The following is a 19961-nucleotide window of genomic DNA, read 5'->3' on the forward strand; positions in this document are numbered from 1 at the left end:
TCTCTGCTGGGATGAATGCAAGGAAGAGGAAAGGATGAATGAAAAAATAAAATAGACTGGAAGAATAAAAGCTAGAAAGACAGGTAAAAAGTAGGAGAGGTGGGGAAATGACTGAGTGCTGCTGCTCTGAGTTGGAGCGAGGAGATTAGTGTTTTTAGGAACTTTCGTGAAGGAGCTCATTTTACAGTTATTGTGTCTGTTTGTCATTCAAGGTTTTGTTTTGTTGTGTAATTGCAGAGTTTGCACCTAATGTTACGGATATGTCACACCTTGACTGTTTTACCCATGATGCCCTTGTTGTTTTTTTAAAGTCCCTTATTTAGTTGATTTAAATAGCAATGCGTCTACCGTGTCACCCTTCTTTTGTATTTTAAGAGGATCTAGTTCCACTGTGCTGTGTAAAGCAATATCTACTTAAAAGAAGAGACATTTCTTGGCATTGCGGGACTCCACTCATGTATGATAAGTTGCTCTTGTAAGCTGCCAAATTAATGGATAAACCTTTTCAACAGCTGAAAGTGGAAAATTGTGAAATTATTTTGCGGAAAGCCTATTAGGTGCCATCTTTCCTGAGAGCTCCTCTTGTCGTATGTGAGTGAAACAGCTGGTGTCGCGGGAACAAGACGCCATAATGATCCTCGGCCCGCTCTGTGTAAAGATCGTCGGTCACATCCCGAGCACGTCTCTGCTCGGCGCTTATCGATGCATCGACGGTATGTTGTGGTCGAGCCCTCTGCAATGTAAAGTAACCACACGCGCGTAGACGTTGTTTTTAGTAGATGATGCCGTAGCATCAACTAGATGTAGATGTGTCAACCATGCACTTATTTTTTAGTAGTCACAAGTTTTAGAACATATGAGATATGTTCAAATGTTTAGAGTCTCATTCAAAAAAGAGAGAAAAGAAACATACTGTACCATATGATGCAAAAACGCTGTATAGTTCAAACCCTGCTTGGCTCACAGATGACTGGTTCAAATTGACTGATGGTCAACTACATGCATATAATATTCCAGTTTTTGCCATTATTCCGAAAAAGACAATATTCCGACTAATACATGGCTAATGAAAGTGATTATTCCACTTTTATTCCCGTTTACATGCAGTCGTTTAAGATAGAAGTTGGTGGACAAAGCAACCTCCCTCTTTCATTCCTTAACCACTTTCTGTTGATACCCAAGTCTTTCATAATGGTTGAAAGTAGCTGTGCTTCTCTTTCTTTTCTTTTGACCATGCATCTCTGCCGCAGCTTTGCAAACGGTTGGTTTGTGTACAGTCTATAGCTGCGATGTTCAGCTTCCGAGATCGCTCCGATGGCGCAGGACATTCTGCCAGATGCCTTTTCGCCGATTTTCCTTCTGCTTTCTTTGTGTTCTCATTTTAAACTCAGGGTAAATCCAGACGGCTAGCTAGACTATCTGTCCAATCAGAGTTTTCTCTCGCACGACTAAAACAACCTTTTGAACGTACACGTTCCACCAAAACAAGTCCCTTCTGGAGGCTATTTGGCAGCGGCGCCGTGCGGTGCTTAGCGCCACACCAGTCGACTGTGATTGGTTTAAAGAAATGCCAATAAACCAGAGCACGTTTTTTTCAATACTGCTGCATGCTGTGTGGACTAGCCAGACCTCCTCCTCAGCCCTGTGGAGGAAGGTCTGGCTCAGTGAGACTAGTTTGTGTACACCAGCCATAGCAACGCACAGAGCTGCCTGTAAGCCGTGAACAGGCGAGATGCTGTAAACCGTCACAAACTGCAGTAAAAACCCGACTTGAGACGTAGATTCTGAATGGGCTGTATACATGTCCAAAGAATTCTTTGAATTGAATTAAAACGTGAATAATACCTGCAAATCACACATGACTTAGTCAAAAAATGCTTCATTTGGAAAAAGGCCTTATGCTGACCTTACACCAAACAATTTTCCAAGCAGTTCCACTGACGCAGACGAATTTTGGTCGTAAACCTCAGTCCCAACTGTCTCGAGTCAGTCTTTTTCCCATCCTGACATTCCAAAAAATCCAACGAGTTTGATGTGTTTGTGGGATATTATCATAAGTTTGAAGTCTTGTCGTATTTGACTAAAGACAGATTGTCTTTAGATGTGACACGGTGTCAGACTTTAGATCTTTCAGAGTCTTCTAGTCTATGGTAGGCATTAGTTGGAACATCTAACTGGAAAATGCTGTTTACATGACCTGTATCAAAATTTGGAATATTTTTGGATACATTTGGAATAATAGTATAGTAGAATATTAGTGTGCATGTAAACATACTCAGAACCAACCCTGTTTAAGAATGTATTTTCTCATAAAGGTTTAAATGTTAGATGACCCAACCATTTACAAGTGAGGGAACTGATGAAGTCAAGCATCAAAAAATAAAGAAAGAATAAATCGACTTATCAAGCGATCCTCAAACCACTGACCTACCATGCATGCTCACTCTGTAACTGTAGCTGCCTGATAGCTAACAATGATTGTGAATTATGTACACATTTAATTTGTATACGGTATTCAATGTTGTGGGAAAATAACCTGTGGAGTGATGAAATATCACAGATGTTTATTGTACAGTGCGTTCAGCACGCTGTGTCAAACGTCCGACACCTCAAAGCCACTTTCTGAGGACTGGATTTCATTATCAAGATACTCGGTACTCGAGATAAAAGGCATGACCGATTGTCTACGTGTTATATAGCTGTATAGTATTACTTTATATTTTTTTTTGATAAACATTAACTAGCTCTATCTCCATGTGAACCTAACCAGAGTTTTAAATACTAGAAGCATGATAAAAGACACAGAAATAAGTATATGTCAGAGAAATGTCTCCCAGAGGATCACACGCTCTCTCACGAAGACTCAGTTTACACGTTGCAAATTAAAATATTAACACACACACACATACACATAAATACAAGAGTACAATTCAGTACTCTGTGCATCACACTGTAAGTATCTTAAAACTACAACGCACTTCTAGAGCCTCTGCCAACGCATCTGTACGGACACACTTCGACTGGTTTTTCAGGCCTGTTGCAGAAACCAGACTTCTGCTCTCCATGAATATTATATCTGAATAACGATTTGCTCATGTTTATACATTGGCTTGTAAATGTTGTTAAGCAGTGTCCATTGCAAATGGTTTGTGTAATGTCTTGTAATACTAATATATTATGTTTATCACAAATGAATATATTTAATGACACATAAAACTATGTGGCTTTTGTGGTTTTTATGTTTGATCTTTATATTTTTTACCTTTTTTTTGTGCATTTGAATTGTAGATGGCTGTAATGAAAAGTATTGATAATTGTTTGTCTATTGAACAGCCTGATAGAACTGAAAATTAATTCATCTGAAATAAAGCTGTAAAAACAAAACAAATGGAGGATGATTCCAGCTAAAGTGACATTTTAAGTTCTTTTCTCTTCTTGTAATCAAAAACTGTCATTTCTTTTAAACATTACACACAACATCCAGACGTTTGAACTTCTGCGATTGCATTTACAAAAAACAATGTGCATTGTCAATTTTAAATTGAAAATCAATTCAAATGAGATTTTGATTATCCAAATCAACAGCAGGATTAGCGATATATCCAGTATTTTATTTATCTCTCCAGCAGCATTTAGCTAAGGACACAGTTTAATGTTAGCTTACCGGCTGGTAGCATTTAACTGAAGACACAGGGTAGCGTGAGCTTACCGGCTGGTTACATTTAACTGAAGACACAGGGTAGCGTGAGCTTACCGGCTGGTTACATTTAAATAAAGACACAGTGTAAGGTTAGCATACCAGCTAACATACAGCTAAAAACACAGGGTAGCCTGAGCTTACCGACTGGTAACATTTAAACAAAGACACAATGTAAGGTTAGCATACCAGCTAACATACATCTAAAAACACAGGGTAGCGTGAGCTTACCGGCTGGTAACATGCAGCTAAAGACACAGTGTGAGGTTAGAATACCGGCTGGTAATATACAGCTAAAAACACAGGGTAGTGTGAGTTTACCAGCTGGTATCATGCAGCTAAAGACACAGTGTAAGGTTAGAATACCGGTAGCCTGCCGTTTGACTCTGCTTACCTGAAGTCACCGGTGTGGCAACATTTAGCCTTCCCCATCCGGGAGTAACGGCAACAAATAGCCAACAGTAAAGCATGTGGGCTCTGATAGGACATCATGGTGCATTCAGGTGCCCCTTGTTAAAGTCATATGCACGCATTAATTGCACCTCGGAAGTTAAATATATAAAAACAAACCGTGACCCTAAAAAGTCAGATCGTGGATTTGGAGAATGGTGACACCCCTAGCTCCAATACAGTCTAGAGGCACCCAAAGGTTCCCAGGTTCCTCAAATAAAACAGTTGCCTACCGGATCTGAAATCCCACAAACGTACTGCAGAACATTTTCGGCAACACTTTAGATCACTGCACAAATCACAGTGTACACCACAGTGTAAATATTTAGTATACAGGGAAGTAATACATACTTGTACATACAGTATGTGTACAGTATCTACAATGTATGAAGACATAAACAAAATATTCCCACTGTTATTTGTGAGTGGCTGTCTAATTTACAAGGTGAAAGCGTGTAAATGATAAGCTCAGCGGACTCAAGGAGCACTTTTACTCACAATACAACAATAATGAAACACTTTTGAAAGAATTAATCTTCGTAACATTTTTTAAAACTAACAATAAAGAAAAAATAATGCACTACCTTTACTTTTAACAGATACTTTTCCCATTGTAATGATATTTACGTTATAAACCTCAGAACATACTTGAATTCTCAAAAGGGGACGTTTTCATTGTGACATCAACAACGCGATAACAATAGTTAAGCAGGTAAATGAATTGAAACATGAGCGTCTGCCAAAGAGCTTCAACCCGGTCCTGCAGCGCAGCTCCTCGTTTGTGTTGGATCCTGATCCTCTACAAACTTCACACACAATAAGGACTGGCTGTGCAATTGCTATAATGCAGACGTATTACTCAAAGGCTGATATCACCAACGTGTCTAATCCAAACCGCAGATGTTATTGTTGTAGCTGGGAGGTTTTGGCATCAGTGGAAAGCCCTTGACTTATTCCTGTGGGAGCGTTTCACACAAAAACACGATTCTGAACCGGCTCCAAATAAGCGTCCATCTGTCTTGGCGTGAGGACCGGGGATTGATATACTGCTCCCACGATGCCCGGTGCAAAATACTCTAAAGGGGCCGACCAATTACACAGTCACTGCTGAAAGCTTAAGCTGTGTTCTCCATTAAAGGCCACCAGGATTATTACCCATAAAACCGCTCTAACTGTTGTTAGATGGAGGCGAGAGAGTGAGGGATGAAGAGGCCAGTGGATGGAGGAATGTTTAACGCAAGTCCTCCAAACCATACGACGATTGGCCGTTTGTTCCTGGGCTTTAATACGACCCACAAGAGCGGAATTCATGCTCACATTCAGGGGCAGTTTTAGCCCTAAACCTGATCCCGGCACCCCTAAAGAATAATTGCTGTATTTATCTATTGCGTTCTGCTTTGGGAATATCTCAGCACCGGGAAACTAAACCCAGAATTTAGATGCCAAGATGATTAAACAAAAAATTGGCCAATTTTCAGAAAATAATGCGTGTCAACGGCTAGTCAAAATTGTGCAAACCTCTAATTTACATAGGTTATTGATACTGCTTTTGGAAAAGTCAAATTTTTCATGGATAAATATCTTATTTCATTTGTAACACCACCTCCTTTTTGTAGTAATGGCCCTATGGTTAAGCATCAAAGTACATGAAGACATACAAGTACAAGAAATGTTGTTGCGTTATTAGTTACATAATTCAGTGTTTCCACTACCATTATCCAATTGTCCAAAAAGATGTTAAAATATAAAGTAAGTACAGCAGAATAACGTTTAAAAAAATCACTTTAAAAGGGTCGAGCACCCCTAAAGCTCTGATCCTAAAATCGCCGTTCGTTCATCTAAACCGAAGAACGTTGCTGCGTTTTTTGACGAAGACTTTGGACCAGTTTGCTTTGGTTTGAGCCATTGGTTTGGTGACTTTGTAAACTTGGAGTGAATTGCCCTCGGTTCGGTCTGGTTTCACACCTGGAAAAATCCAAGCCTGCCATAATGTGTCATCACAAACAACGTGAGAACGTCCACTCCTCTTAATCGTTGGATGTGTCTGGCTCTGCAAAGCGGCCTCAGAAAGGAATTTGCTTTGTACGTTCAAAAGTTGTTTGTTCGTGAACAGAGGACTCCGATTGGACAGATAGTCTAGCTAGCTTTCTGGATTCACCCCGCAGAGATCTGAGGACCAGATAGTCCTCAGAAATCCACCGGAGGTTAGAACGCCAACACAAAGGAAGAGGACAGTGACGGACATCCGGCCAAAAAGAGGGACATCCGGCAGAATTTCCGGTGGCACTGGAGCAAACCCAGAAGAACCGGCCTGGATGTAGACTACTGCCTTGGTGACTTCATCTGCCCTTCATACTTTGCAACAAGCAGGGTGTGTCGTGACTTGGCTAGAAACGGAATTGTCTTGCACCCAGAGGACATCAATTTTGATTCATACTTTTTCTTTACAGGAGCTGCTTCATCTATTTTCACTGTAGTAAACTCTGACTCGAACATGAGCTTGAACGTGACAAGTGAGGCCGGTTGTTTGGGTTGGGTTGACAGATTTTGCTACGACATATCCTACGATCTGGACCGTGGACTCATACATATACATGTCTGTGTTTTGGACATATCACAGAAACCATAAAACACACAATTAGTGGGACAAATTACCATCATCGGGAGCAGGGTTAAAAGTAAGGAACGTGTTGTTAGGTTTGTCATTCAGACTCTGCAAGATGTGATCAATTACACCTCTGCTTGTTAAAGCCGACTGTTGCACAAGCTTTCTGTTTTTTCTCATGATCTGGGCGGGATGGGAGAGTTGAAAAGAGATCTGGGTGTGTGGGAACTTACCTCTCAGTACGTGCCAAGATGAAGCTGGAACAACAAACTCCAAATGACCGAAAGCTTTCGGCCTTCATGATTCTGTTCCACAGATCTGTCCTGACCTTCTCCCGTCTCTGTTGGTTCGGAAATCTTAACATCCGGTCCAAAACTGCACTGAACGGAGTTGTGAAGAAGAGCAACAACATATCGGGTGTCCAACAGTGGACATTATCAGACCTGTTCCATGGAGAGATGGTCAGGAAAGCTAATGCTATTTGCTCAGACAGTTCCCACCCCTTATTCCCTTGAATATCAGTTTGTTTCAGTCTGGCTCCCATCTAAGATGTCCATCTGTAAGGAGTAACAGGTACAAGTCCTCCTTAATACCTGCAGCCACTTCCTTCCTGAAGAGGGGTCAAGGGATGAGTCTTCTTTGAACTCTTGAACTGAGTTTGTCCTCGTTCTGTTACGCTTGTGTTCCAGTTAGACAGTAGCTAAGTTTCCATCCACTGGTCGAACAAATCATCTGAAGTTCGTTAAAAAAAACTCACATGAATAAAGCTGGTGAAAGAGTGTTTTCACACAACGGCTTTAAAGCGAATCAAAACATGAGCGTCATGACGTCACATGCTGTTTTGCAATCAAATTGGTAAATTGAGTGTTTCTAGAAAAAATGGATCGCGCCGTCTACCAACACATGATCAATTCATGGTTCCATCAATTTTACTGTTTCCAAAAGGCGTTTTTCATTCAACATTTCATAATTTGGATAAAAACCCGTGGATGGAAACACAACTTGTGTGTAGAACTTGTCTGTATTCATGTATTCACATGTCTTGTGTGTGTTTATACACCCAATCACCCTTCAGGGACACAAATAAAGTTGAAGTTGAAGTTCCCACTACGCAGAGTGGACCGAATGCAAGGGGTCAGGTTTCCATCAGCACCACCACCAACCTTGGAACTTTCCACCCAGATGAATCCCGTCTAGTGTCCCCGCTGCCATCGTCTCCCTGTTAACGGAGACAGTTCTCCTCGGAAAACAAAGTCAGGCAGGGCGGCGCTGCTGCTGCGACACGCCGAGGTTGTCCCGGGCGGCTGTGGCGGGGCGGCCCTCTGGCCTCTGATCGTCTGCTGTGCTGACAGCTGCCAGGAAATGGAAACAGTGAGTGGTTGAGTGACACGGCTTCAACTCCCATATAATGCATTCAACGTGTCTGCTGTTGCGGACAGGATGGGAAAAAAAAGAGCCTGATTTCTTTGTCAGATTGGGTCCATGAAAACACTCGGAGGATCTGTGTTTATGGCCTTCTCCCCGTTGTTCCTTACCCCCTGGTTCCCCCTGGAAGGTAAGCGCCGTGTTGTGCCGAGTGTTACAAGATCGCTGCGGCGGTCTGCAGCGTTGAAACAACATCCCATCAGGGATCGTGTGACTTCCACGCGTTCAGCTGCATTTTATAACTCCGTGGGGACACTTGAGCTCCATTCTACATCACCACCGGGACCTCATGTGATTAACCCTCGTGTTGTCTTTCCGTCAAAATTGAAAATCAAGGCTTTTGTTGAAGCTTTTTATCAATGTTTTGAACTTTTTCTTATTTTTTTCACTTTTTTCAACACTTTGACACTTTTTTTCAATGTTTGTCACTTTTTTTGAAGTTTTCAACACTACGTAACCCTAACTTATTAACTTCAGTTTTAAAGTATTTTTGGAATTCATGGTCAATAAACTATTATAGTAGGAAATTATACCTAATGTTTGAGTTAGAAAAGCAGAAATTAGGAATTATTGAGACTAAAATTAAAGGAATGGATGTTGATGATAATCACAGACTGGAATATGTCAACTTTTACTCAATACTATTTCAAAAAACACTTCCATTTGTTTTCAAATGGTATAAAATTGAATAAGACGCCCCAAAATTAATGAAAGCAGAGATGTGCCAAATAGCGTTGTGTGGAATCAATCATGTTATTTTGGGGAATTAAAAAGAACATTAATGTAGGAAAACGGGTCAATTTGTCCCGAGAACAACATGGGGGTTAAGATATTACCCCCTCCGCCCCACGTCTGTGTTTTGTGCAGCACATTCACGCAGGATAAGCTACGTTTGTATTTGTTAATTCATATTTACGACATTATCCCCCACTTACGATGCCAAGGCAGAGAATAAGGACATCCCGGGCAGCCTAGTCCCATTCACACCCCCCCATCAACGGCCCGACAGAGTCTTCTATAGGAGTTTAGCAATAGGAGGCCTTCCTATTGTCCAATAACAATCTTTTTAGCAGGTGATTACGGTGTATTGACAAGACATTCATTAACTGCAGTTTTAATGTCTACGATTGGTGGTTTTATTAAACGGGGAGGAAGAAAACGAATCATTGAGATCTACCCCTGAGAGGTGGATTAGTTGCTTGGGAACACCAGAGGGCGATCCCAGAGATTTGCATCCATCACCCAGCAGCCACCATCTCTATTCACTGATGAACGCAGCACTGACTGTCAGAAAAGCACGTAAAGGTACTTTATTGTCACATACACATACATGTAGCGAAGTTTGCTCTCTGCATTTAACCCGTCCCTCATAGGAGCAGCGCCCGGGGACCAACTCCAGATCAGGGATCAAGGATGTGAGGCGGTGTTAACCGTTGGGCCACCATGCTGCCGTGACGTTACGAGTGACACCACCTTTCATTTTAGTCAAGGAGATTCAATCACTTCAATCAAGTCCCGTCAGATTTTAAGTCAGAATATATGCATGAGACCCCTAGCCTACTACTGCCACTTTGGCGGGAAAACTACATGCAATCACGGTCTTGTCATGTTTTTTCTGAAACCCACTTGGCCTTAACCCTCCGCAAAACCAGATCTGCACCACAGATGTGGTTTTGTTTGCTCCCAAGCACCCGACTCAACACCGAACCATTTAACACTGGGTTGTCTCGGCTGACTAAATGCATTTTTCTAGTCTAGTATGGATGTGATAATATTTAATCTGCTATAGACAGATGGTAAAGAAAGATGTAGAAAGAAAAAAGAAAACGTGTGTAGGTATGTATGTATGCATCCGTTTCTATGATGTGTAAATAAGTGAAGCATAAGATTTACTAAAGGATGTAAATAGAGAAGGAGAAGGATCCTACTACTTTTTTTCTTACAATCATTTTGGAAGATTGTGCAAGAAGACCTTATATATCTGTAATTATAATTATATGTATATATTTTTTCATTTATTTTATTTAATTCACGCTAATGTGCATGAAGTTTGCCAGAACACATCAAATAAACTTTCAAAATAAAACCACAGGAATTTGGCTTTACTTTCTGGAAATAATGTCACACATCCACACGCCTCCCTCCTTGCCCTGCTCGATGTTTTTCACCTCACCTATTTGACTGTGATCTAGACACACATGGTGCATTTTCCACTCCTTTTTTTTTAACGCCGTCTCTCCGTCTTCCATCCGCTCTTTCGCTTCCCAGCCTTCATTCACAGTCTGGCTTCAGCCGAATGGGGGAACGGGGCTCCATGAAACAAAGAGTGAAGCACCTTTGGAGATGGAAGGAGGGCTTAAAGAGGTACTTGATATCAGCCCACTGTGTGACGGCCACCACACACACACAGACACACACATACACACACACACACAGGCGAAAAAAACACATCCCTAAAAACAACATGTATGTGCACACACACACACACACACAATGAACAGGATTTGCATACGGAAACTTATGCACAACAATTTGTATATGATTATGATTATATACTGTATTTGTATACAGTATATGTAAGATTATAATGATATGAAATTACAGCAAGTGCTGGACGGTCACGTGACAGTTTGTTAGCCGAAATAAAGGTGACTTTAAGTTTAGACAACATTAGGGCTAGTTAAGATTAGAAAAAAAGATTGTGGTTTGGGTTAGGGCTGGGCAATATTTCACTATCATATCGATATCGCAATGTGAGACTAGATATCGTCTTAGATTTTCTATTTTACATATATATATATATATATATATATGTATATAATATGGCCTAAGTGTTGTCTTTTCCTGGCTTTATCGGCTGCTTTAGTTTGGGGTTGTCTTAAGTAGTACTCCAGAACACAAATGCCCGTTTCCTGGGTGAAAGCATTGTGTTTTCCCCTTAACTTCTTCCAGGAAACCAACTCCATTTCCACTGATCCACCCTGACTTTCTCCCTATGTCATTCTTTAGGCTGTTATACAGCTGCAGACAATTTGGTGCGTACAGCCATCAATGCGTGGAATACGTATGAACTATAGTGCATACTTTTGGTAGTTTTATGTACCTTAGGTTCATGGGAACAGCCTGCACACAGACACACAACTCAGACTCCAAACGCATTACACCCTGTGCTTTTGACACCTTCGGAGCCCTCTCGACCCCCCCTAACCTCTTCACTTACTCATTCACACTCTCCCAAACTGCCTCTCCATTTCTCTTCTTTCTTGCAATGCACATGGTTCAAAAGCTGTAATTCTGGCTTACTAGATTGGAGCACAAAGGCTCTTCTTATGCATCCCACTAGAGAGAGGCCTCGAGCTCCTCCTGGATAGGAGAGCGCACACAGACAGAGTTAGTCCTCTCTTTTTTCTCATTACCATTTCCATACAGGATTAAGCCACTTGGTTTTTGGATGGTGTGTACTATATTTTCACCCGTCCCCCTCCCCCCCCCCACTGCATTCTCAACATCCAAGTTAAACGATCGGTAAGACCATCAGCTAATAAACTAGCTCTGTTAACTGAACCTATTTACGCACGCTGTCGGGTCCAGAAGATGCCGGAGCGGATGGATCTGATTAGAGTCTGCGACACGATGAGGAGAGTCCTTTAGTGGTCTTACAATAGCGCCCTGCTGTCCCCCTCCAGGCTTTAACGGGGACCAGAGGACACCAAACGCTAAAAGCAAGTTGACATTTTATACGCTGTTTGAATGTGACCTCACAGTCAAACTCGGTTTTTGATACTATTTATGGTCTTTATTTTTTCTGCAGTAGCCCTTCAATGTATATATATATTCATTGATAATCACTCTATACAGTATTCTTTATTGTTTGAGTTTGCCATTTCCATTGCCAACATATCAGGATCACGGCAAAGTGTACATGTACAGTGTTATTGTGTGTAATACTACCTCACTGATGTCAGCCTTAGGCTACATCTACACTACTACGTTTTCATTTTAAAGCAGTGTTTTGAGATGAAAAACGATATCTGCCCACTCAAGAGTTCCTGTAGCTCCTGTGGCAGAACCAATCTCCGTCCAAATTAAACGTGAAATCACATGTCACATGACCATTCTCACACACTGGGCATGTGCGGCCCGGTGTGAACAGGAAGGAGATTGTCTGATGTTACTCTGTGGTTGAAAATCATGGATGTGTAAGCTGGAAATACAAAATAAATACTTTAGAGAAAGAACTACAACGGTAAAAAGTAAGAGCAGGGCGGAGTGACGACGAGGTCGAACTGTTACTGAAAGGTACGTTAGCTCCCTAACCGATAAGACTGACTGACTGGGTTGCCGTTTCCAAATGTTTCCGTTTGTGCCCCTCCAGACCACAGAGCAATCCCGGAGATTTCACACCAAAACGGGGACAACAGAGATGTGGACACATTAACTTAGCAAAAGATATTCGTTTTTTAACCCAAATTGTAGCAGATGAGATGCAGACTCACTGTTGACTTCTCACTGTCCTGTGCAGCCATATCACAGCGGATCCAACGTTACAACATTAAAATCATCAACCAGGAAAACACAGGGGGGGCTTTTATTGTGAAGCAGCCACTGGAAACACAGTCTTTTTGTCAAATTGTAATAAATAAATAAAGATCCAGAAAATACAGTGTTGGGATACGCAACCAATAAAACTTAAAGAGCCCCTATTTTACTCCTTTTCAGTGGCACATTTGGACTGTTGGGGTCTACTGGAATAGGTTAACATGCTTTGATGTTAAAAGAAATACATTATGTTTCTTATACTGCCCGTTGCTGCAGAGCCTCAGCTTGAAACACTCGATCTGAGCTCTTCCCCCCCCCTTCCTGAAAAGCCCAGTCCCCTGTGATTGGTCAACCGAATTCAGACAAGCCACTGGACGTGCAGTGCTTGCTCAGGCAGCACCTATGGGAAACACACATGAAAACCTGGGCTGGCGTTCTCAATCAGTGACATCACAAATTGAGGAATTTCAAATAGGAATGTGAGCGAGACGTTTTCAGATAGCGGGTGAAAAAGTGCTGTCTGTGAAAAGCTCCATTTGGTGTGAAATGTGTTTTTTTGTACTTTATACAGTACATCTATTGCATAAACAAAAACTATTTAACACATTAAAAGACTGGAAAAAGCAAAAAAAGCATAATTCGGACACTTTGAGTTGATTATTTTTGCTATGATTTGTCTTTATGTGAAAAAGCATGAATCATTTTCAAAGATATGAAAATGATTATTCTAATTACCGACTGATGTAATGTTTTTATCACGATAGAAGAAACCAGACGAAATATGGAAAAGCAAAGTTTGAGTTTTTCCTCCCCACTGCACGGCTGTATCCTCCTTTTCCTTTCGCTACTCCACCCTCCCTTCCTTCCTTCCTTCCTTCTCATCCGACAGCATTAATATCTGAAAGTGTTGGCTTGGACCAAAAATACTCATGGACTAAACAAAGTGCAGAGTGACTTCAGGGTCTGGGATCTTCAAATAAACCCTGCCTGGGTGTCATGGGGACCAGGAAGTGGAATTAACTGCTATATTAGCTGACCTTCATCTTGTTGTTTGTCCCAACCTGCCTGGCTGGGCCCCGGGCTGGCCCGTAACCACGGTCTCCGGGCCCAACAATGCGGGCATTTCCCTCGGCGAAAAAAATAAGACAGGCCTCGGGGGTTTACTGAGCAAACAAGGCGAGCTGTGCCAAACACTCCTCGCTCCCACATTTCACAATCACTTTTTCTATCGCCATTTTCCCTCTTGTCTCTCTCTTGTCCATCCACGGAGTTCTGAGAAGCTACCAGACAGTTCTGGGTCGAGTGTGAGACAGAAATGCAGGAAAGCACTGACCTAGGTTGAGATTTAGTGTTAGAAAAACTCCTCATGCTGCCGAGGTAGACCCATAACTCTCGGGATGTCTCGCTTTAGTTTCCAGAATGGCTGCAATGTGAATGTAAAGCTTTTTCTCTAAAATATTCTCTATAAATGTTAAACGTCTAAAGATTCCTCCTTCACAACTAGGTGTGTAACCATTTATATTTGAGTTATTGGTCCCAACATTAGGAAATGATGAACAATATTAATACATCTACAGAATTTGCAGAGCATGAGCAACCATTTTGTTAAAAAAATCCCATCAACAATTGGGACAGTTCACCATAAAATTCAAAAAATACTTTTTATTAATGTTGGAACTAATTTCTTTCTACCGAACTACACCCGGCAACCGTATCACCAAGCAGAAAGAAGCTTTGTGGCTTGATAAAGAAGCAGTAGTTGGTGTAGTATTTTCATATTTTTACTAAAATTCAATTTTCCATCTAAATTCCTGCTGTGGATGTCTTCATAATTACCTAATAGTATAAACTGTTTTAAAGCTGAAGATGCAGTAACACGAAATGAACCATGGGTGTACCTCAAGGATCCGTGTTAGGCCCCCTATTATTTTGCCTGTTTATTTATGATCTTACCCAACATTGTTCCAGGAGAGGATGGGAAATGTATGGGGATGATATATTTAAACGTATCCATGTCTTCCTTTGATACATTAACTTAAACATTTGAGATGAATTCAAATCTGGATCAAAATCCAATTCAATACAATCATTATTGCAGGATTGTGCTTTTTATTTTTTGCACATCATTCCTCATCTCTCTCTTTTCATTGCCTATATAATAAAACCATGAATTTAATGTAGATCAGTAAATCGAGAGTGATAAATATAACATTACACAGGTAAGAGCATAAATGTGTATTTCTGATTTTGGGGTTAACTATACCTTGAAAGGATGAAAATATCCCAAAAGGTCAACATTTTTTCTAAGATGAGAAGATTGACACCACTGTCAGATAGAGATGAAGCTACAGGAATCAGCCAGTTAGCTTAGCTTAGCATCAATCATGAAAACAAATGGAAACAGCTAGCTTGGTTCTTTCCAAAGGAAACAGAAAAACGTTGTTTTGCCTTAACGATAAATCATATTCAATGAAAAAATCTTGATATACTCTGATTATATGACCAGAAACTGAATTTCATTTCAAGAAGCTGTATTTGTTTTAACGGTCTGGGTCTGCTTTTGCCATCAGTCGGTTAGAGTATGTTGTTCCATCCGACAGACCTGGACATAAAAGCCAAGTAAAAGCAAAGTGCTCCTGAGTTGCTTGTAAACCAGGCTCCTCGCTTGCTCGGATTAATACAGGAAGACATCAAACGGTCAGGAAACAGAACTGTTGTAGGAAAACCAATAGTGAGCTACAGGAGAAGACTTTCATTTTACTACAAGGCCGAGACTTTTCTGTATTTCCTGCAACAAAAGCACAATATCAAGTGATCTCAGAGGAAGAAAAATCAAGAGATGCAATGATAAATCCATAAGTTATCAACTATTTAATTGATCTTTAACCCTTCCCTTTGACCATGAACTTGTCATTCTAGGTCAAAATTGAAAATTACTATTTAATTGTGCTTTTCCAACATTTTATTCCAACCTAGTAATATCTACGTAATTTGTTTTCCTCAATCAATGCTGTTTGTCACCCTTTAAGTCTGTCTGTGTGTGTATTTTACAAATATTAAAGCTAAAGGGCATAACTTTTTGATATTAATGAACGTCCGTTGCATTCAAGCCATTGACAAATGAGTTGCTACAAAGCTTATTGAGACTCTCAGCTCCACACAGCTCCCTCTGGATTTCCCAGTGTGGCTGCAGTATGAGATTGTGGAGTCCATCTTCAAGTGTACTCTTTGGGTACTAACAACTGCGTGGAGGAGGGGTGGGGGCGCGTGAACAATCACGCAGTGCTTGGGTCATGTGGACGCACCAACAGTGTTGTTGTCATTACTTCCTCCTGGTGGAGACAGAAACTACGCACTGTAGCTTTAAACAGTGACGAGGCGAGTTTGTCTGACTTCATCGAAGGTAAACAGCTCAGAGAAATGTTTTTAAATTTGCATTTTTTCATTCAGTCATTTCCTATTTTTTGACATGCAAGATTTGTACTGACAGCAACAATTTGCTACTTTAAATGAAAGTAGCATGGTACCTTCAATGAAAGTAGCATGCTACTTTCTCTCTTCTCTCAGTGACATCCGTGAACATTAGGCGGACCGTTTCATTCCAGTCCAGTCAAGCCGTCCTTATCTATTAGTACGTACATTTTAATTAATAATAATTTATACATTTTATTGAATCCCAGTGGGGAAATTACAATTGACACTCTGTTTTTGTTAGTAATCTCTACACAGGCGTAAAACCCACACACATGCACAAGACCTATTCCTGCACAAATGGAGAGATGTCAGAGTGAGCGGTACAGTGCCTTGCTCAAGAGCACCTCGGCGGTCCCCAGGAGGTGAAGCGGCATCTCTCCCGCTACCAGTCCACACGCCGTACTTTGGTCCATACAGGGAACTGACCCAGCAACCCTACGGTTCTCGCCCCAGCTCCCTGCAGACCGAGCTGCTGCCACTACAGCAAAGAGTTCATTTAGGAGCTGGTACACTTTTGTTCTACAGCATTAAATGAACAAAAAAGGATTTTTCAACATAAATATAAAAAAAGGGAAAGCTCTGTGATCCCCACTGCGAGTGAGAAACCGCCCTTGGCTTTTACAGTCGTCCTCTGTGGCCAGGAGAGGAAAAGAGCTCAAAGCTTCTGACTCGCACACGCTCTCTCTGCTCATCCAGTCATGTTTGAGATTCCTGAGTGATGTGTGCTGTCTGCTCCCATCTGGACAGCAGCCCCTCTTTCCATGATGAAAGACAGGTCAGAATGTGGTAAACCTGTACGGGGAAACTAATGGCTGCTTTTTATTGTTGTTGTACCAATGAAGAGGAAGACACCCGGACTGTGAAATGCTACAGCAACGGGCCGTCTTGTCTTATTCAAGACCTGTCGCACAGACACATGCACACATAAGATAACCAGCCATGCTTCGAAATCAACAGTTCCCCAATTTGTGTTGGCTGAGAAAACAAGCACTCCACGTTCAGACCAATTTAACAGCTAAGCTGTCCTCGTGCGATGGAGGCAAACGTTGATAAGCCGAGTACTTCTAATGACACACACTCATTACCAGAGTGTGTCAGCGCATCTCAATGCATGCGCATCTCAAAGGGGAGGGCGGGCGCATGAATCTTTTAGCACCATGATAAGCATTGTATAAACAAGTGTCCTGCAAATTATCCACAATTATTTCTCTGTGACAAAAAAAAAAGAAAAGCTTTTGATTGCATAATTGAAACAATGTGGAGTGTGTAATGCAAATTTATTGAGATAACTGAATTCTTGTTTTGATCTTTCCAACTCTGGAGTTAGAAAGTGAATTATTCACCTTTATGTATATTCACTATTATTCACTGATATTCATCAAATACATATTAAACATATTTGTCATGTAGCTTCAAGAGCCACCAGAGACTCAAAATTGTCCATTAAGAGACACAAACAACCAAAAAGAGACAGGGGACATCTAGAAAGAGACACAAAATCACAATAGGAGCTTTATATGAGAGTCTTCACATATTTCTTTTATAAATATTGTAAATTGGCACCCTTTGTTATTAGTTATTCCGACCCGCCCATTGAAAGTGTGTTTTGCAAACAATGGATCAGGATGGAGTCATATTTTATTTCCCATTCTCTGACTCATTCCCACCTCCGTCTTTGTTATTAAGCAATCATCACAGAGGCGTCGACGACCTCTTCCTTCGCTAATGCTTGTTTTCCCTCCCCAGCAGGAACCCCTTAACCACTTTCAGCGGCCGAGCTTTCTCCCTGACACTCTCACTAACTCGGTTTGACACTAAAGACGGTCCCTCCGTGGGGTTTGTGGAGGAGGATGTGTGTGATCCGTCTCTGCTTTGATCAAGACAGAACTTCGAGGATGTTGCACACAGGCGAGGAAGAGGGTGGCGTCACATTATCTGTGTTCTCTGGACTGAGACCGCCTTCCGGTTTGGACAGGACTTCAATTTCACACGTTGAGGTTTCTAACTACATCACAGGTGGGCGCCGATTCTAAAGTGCCGCACGCTGAAATTAACACTAATATTTTGCCACATTTGGCTCCAGATTTTTAGACTTAAAAGACTAAAAAAAATAATAATAATAACAATACATTTTTTTTTTTAATGTATCAATTTAAAAAGTACTCAAAGGCACTTTAAAAGGAATTTTTAAAGAAATACATGATCAGTATAAAATTAATAGCAACTAGAGATAAATATGACAAAGGTGCAGAAAACAGCATTGAAACATGATATGAGAGAAAATCACACCACGTTTAAAAAAACGTCTGGCGCAATTTTGCTGTTGATTTCATCCATCACGTCTTAGGACTGTAGGCTACTGTGTCCCGGGATGATCTCTGGCCGGCCTGCCATCCTATCATGATTTTTCTTAAACATCTCTATTTATCTGTTATTTTTTCCGTAACCACCCGACAAGCATCTTTTTAAGACGTATTTCTCGTAAGACTACGCTTCATGTCCATATTGAGTCAGATCTGTTGTTGATGTTAAAGCACGTCCGACAGATGAGTTAATGACGCTTCTGTGGCAACTTAGAGGAAGATATAAGACCTTGACATCCACAGGAACAATGCTGCTGATGGAGCAGGGTGGGGTGGGGGGGTGAGGGGTGGGGGATTACCGGTGCGACAGCTGAAACACATTGAGAGATGGTAATCATTAAACACTTTAAATAAGACGTCAGATCGGAGAGGTCAAGACTGCATCAATAATAGGTCGAACCGCAGGCCCCGCAGTCTGAACGTGACTTTTACTGAGGCAGGCAGATCATATGGAATAGATAGATGTGAGCCCCAAATCCCTTTTATTACACTCTTTCACCTTGCGTGCTGCATCGACAAGAGGCAGAGCGGAAACATGTCTACGTGTAGACTCAACAAACTGAATTGTGTGTGTGGTGGTGTGTGTGTGTAATAGAGAGCATTCCTGACTGTACCAAACCAAATGAACGTGGTATGTGTATCCCTAACGTGCAGATTTCTGTGTCCAGCATGCGTGTGAAGCTCGAACCGGTTTCCCAGCTCTTCTCTCCAGGAGAGGTGTTGTGAAAACCTTCGATGGACGTCTCTCTCTTCCCAGCATCTGGCTCTTAGAAGTGTCTGTGAACACATGGAGCCATTAGTTCCACCTCCGGGTGGACTCCCGCCCGATACACACTGATGTGATCTCACAGGGGCCCGGGCCAGCCCTCCCCGGGGACCCATAACCACCCAGGCACCAGAACAAATAGCTCAGTGCTTACGCACACTTTCTTTATGGCAGGTGATTCCTTGTTTCCAGAGCATACAGGAACTTCAAAGTGTCACGCTCAGACCGTTGTTCTCACCCTTGGCTTCCTCATCTCTACCCTGCCGCGTCGTTGGAGTCGTTGGAGTCTTGGCTGTAGCCGGAGTGAGGCAACCGCAGGATGAGGTCACGGAGGTGTGCTTTGATGTTAGAGAAAGGAATGGAGTAATAAAAGTGTGTTCATATATACTGAAGGAAATATAGGAAGTTGCTGTGCTACTGTCCATCACAACTCCCTGTAAAACAACAACGGATAGGTAAAATGTGGAACTGTTATTTTTTAAGGACAATACTGATACGAATATTTGGTTATTTAAAAATCCAAAATGCCAATAAATCGACGTTGTAGAGCGTCCTCTGGTGAACAGACTATGCAACGCCATCACTAACAGGGACGTTGTAGAGTGTCCTCTGGTGGATAGACTATGCAACGCCATCACTAAC

The 19961-nt window shown here is 41.6% G+C and overlaps 1 protein-coding gene and 2 long non-coding RNA genes across 3 annotated transcripts in view; 2 read left to right on the forward strand and 1 right to left on the reverse strand.

The window, feature by feature from the left end:
• The window catches only part of ntn1b (netrin 1b), a 47031-nt gene extending 46144 nt beyond the window's left edge, over positions 1 to 887 (forward strand). Inside the window, exon 7 of the mRNA XM_034894661.1 lies at positions 1 to 887. This exon is cut by the window's left edge and continues 392 nt beyond it. The gene's annotated coding sequence lies outside the window, so the exon portion shown is untranslated.
• Positions 888 to 8667: 7780 nt separating this feature from the next.
• The window catches only part of LOC117958340, a 24611-nt gene continuing 13317 nt past the window's right edge, over positions 8668 to 19961 (forward strand). The window contains exons 1-2 of the long non-coding RNA XR_004659697.1: positions 8668 to 8679; positions 8910 to 8913. This is a non-coding gene — a long non-coding RNA (uncharacterized LOC117958340). The remainder of the gene's footprint in view (positions 8680 to 8909; positions 8914 to 19961) is intronic.
• The window catches only part of LOC117958341, an 18947-nt gene continuing 13139 nt past the window's right edge, over positions 14154 to 19961 (reverse strand). The window contains exon 3 of the long non-coding RNA XR_004659698.1: positions 14154 to 14164. This is a non-coding gene — a long non-coding RNA (uncharacterized LOC117958341). The remainder of the gene's footprint in view (positions 14165 to 19961) is intronic.

The sequence above is a fragment of the Etheostoma cragini genome, chromosome 15, assembly GCF_013103735.1.
Source record: "Etheostoma cragini isolate CJK2018 chromosome 15, CSU_Ecrag_1.0, whole genome shotgun sequence".
In the NCBI taxonomy this organism is placed as follows: domain Eukaryota; kingdom Metazoa; phylum Chordata; class Actinopteri; order Perciformes; family Percidae; genus Etheostoma; species Etheostoma cragini.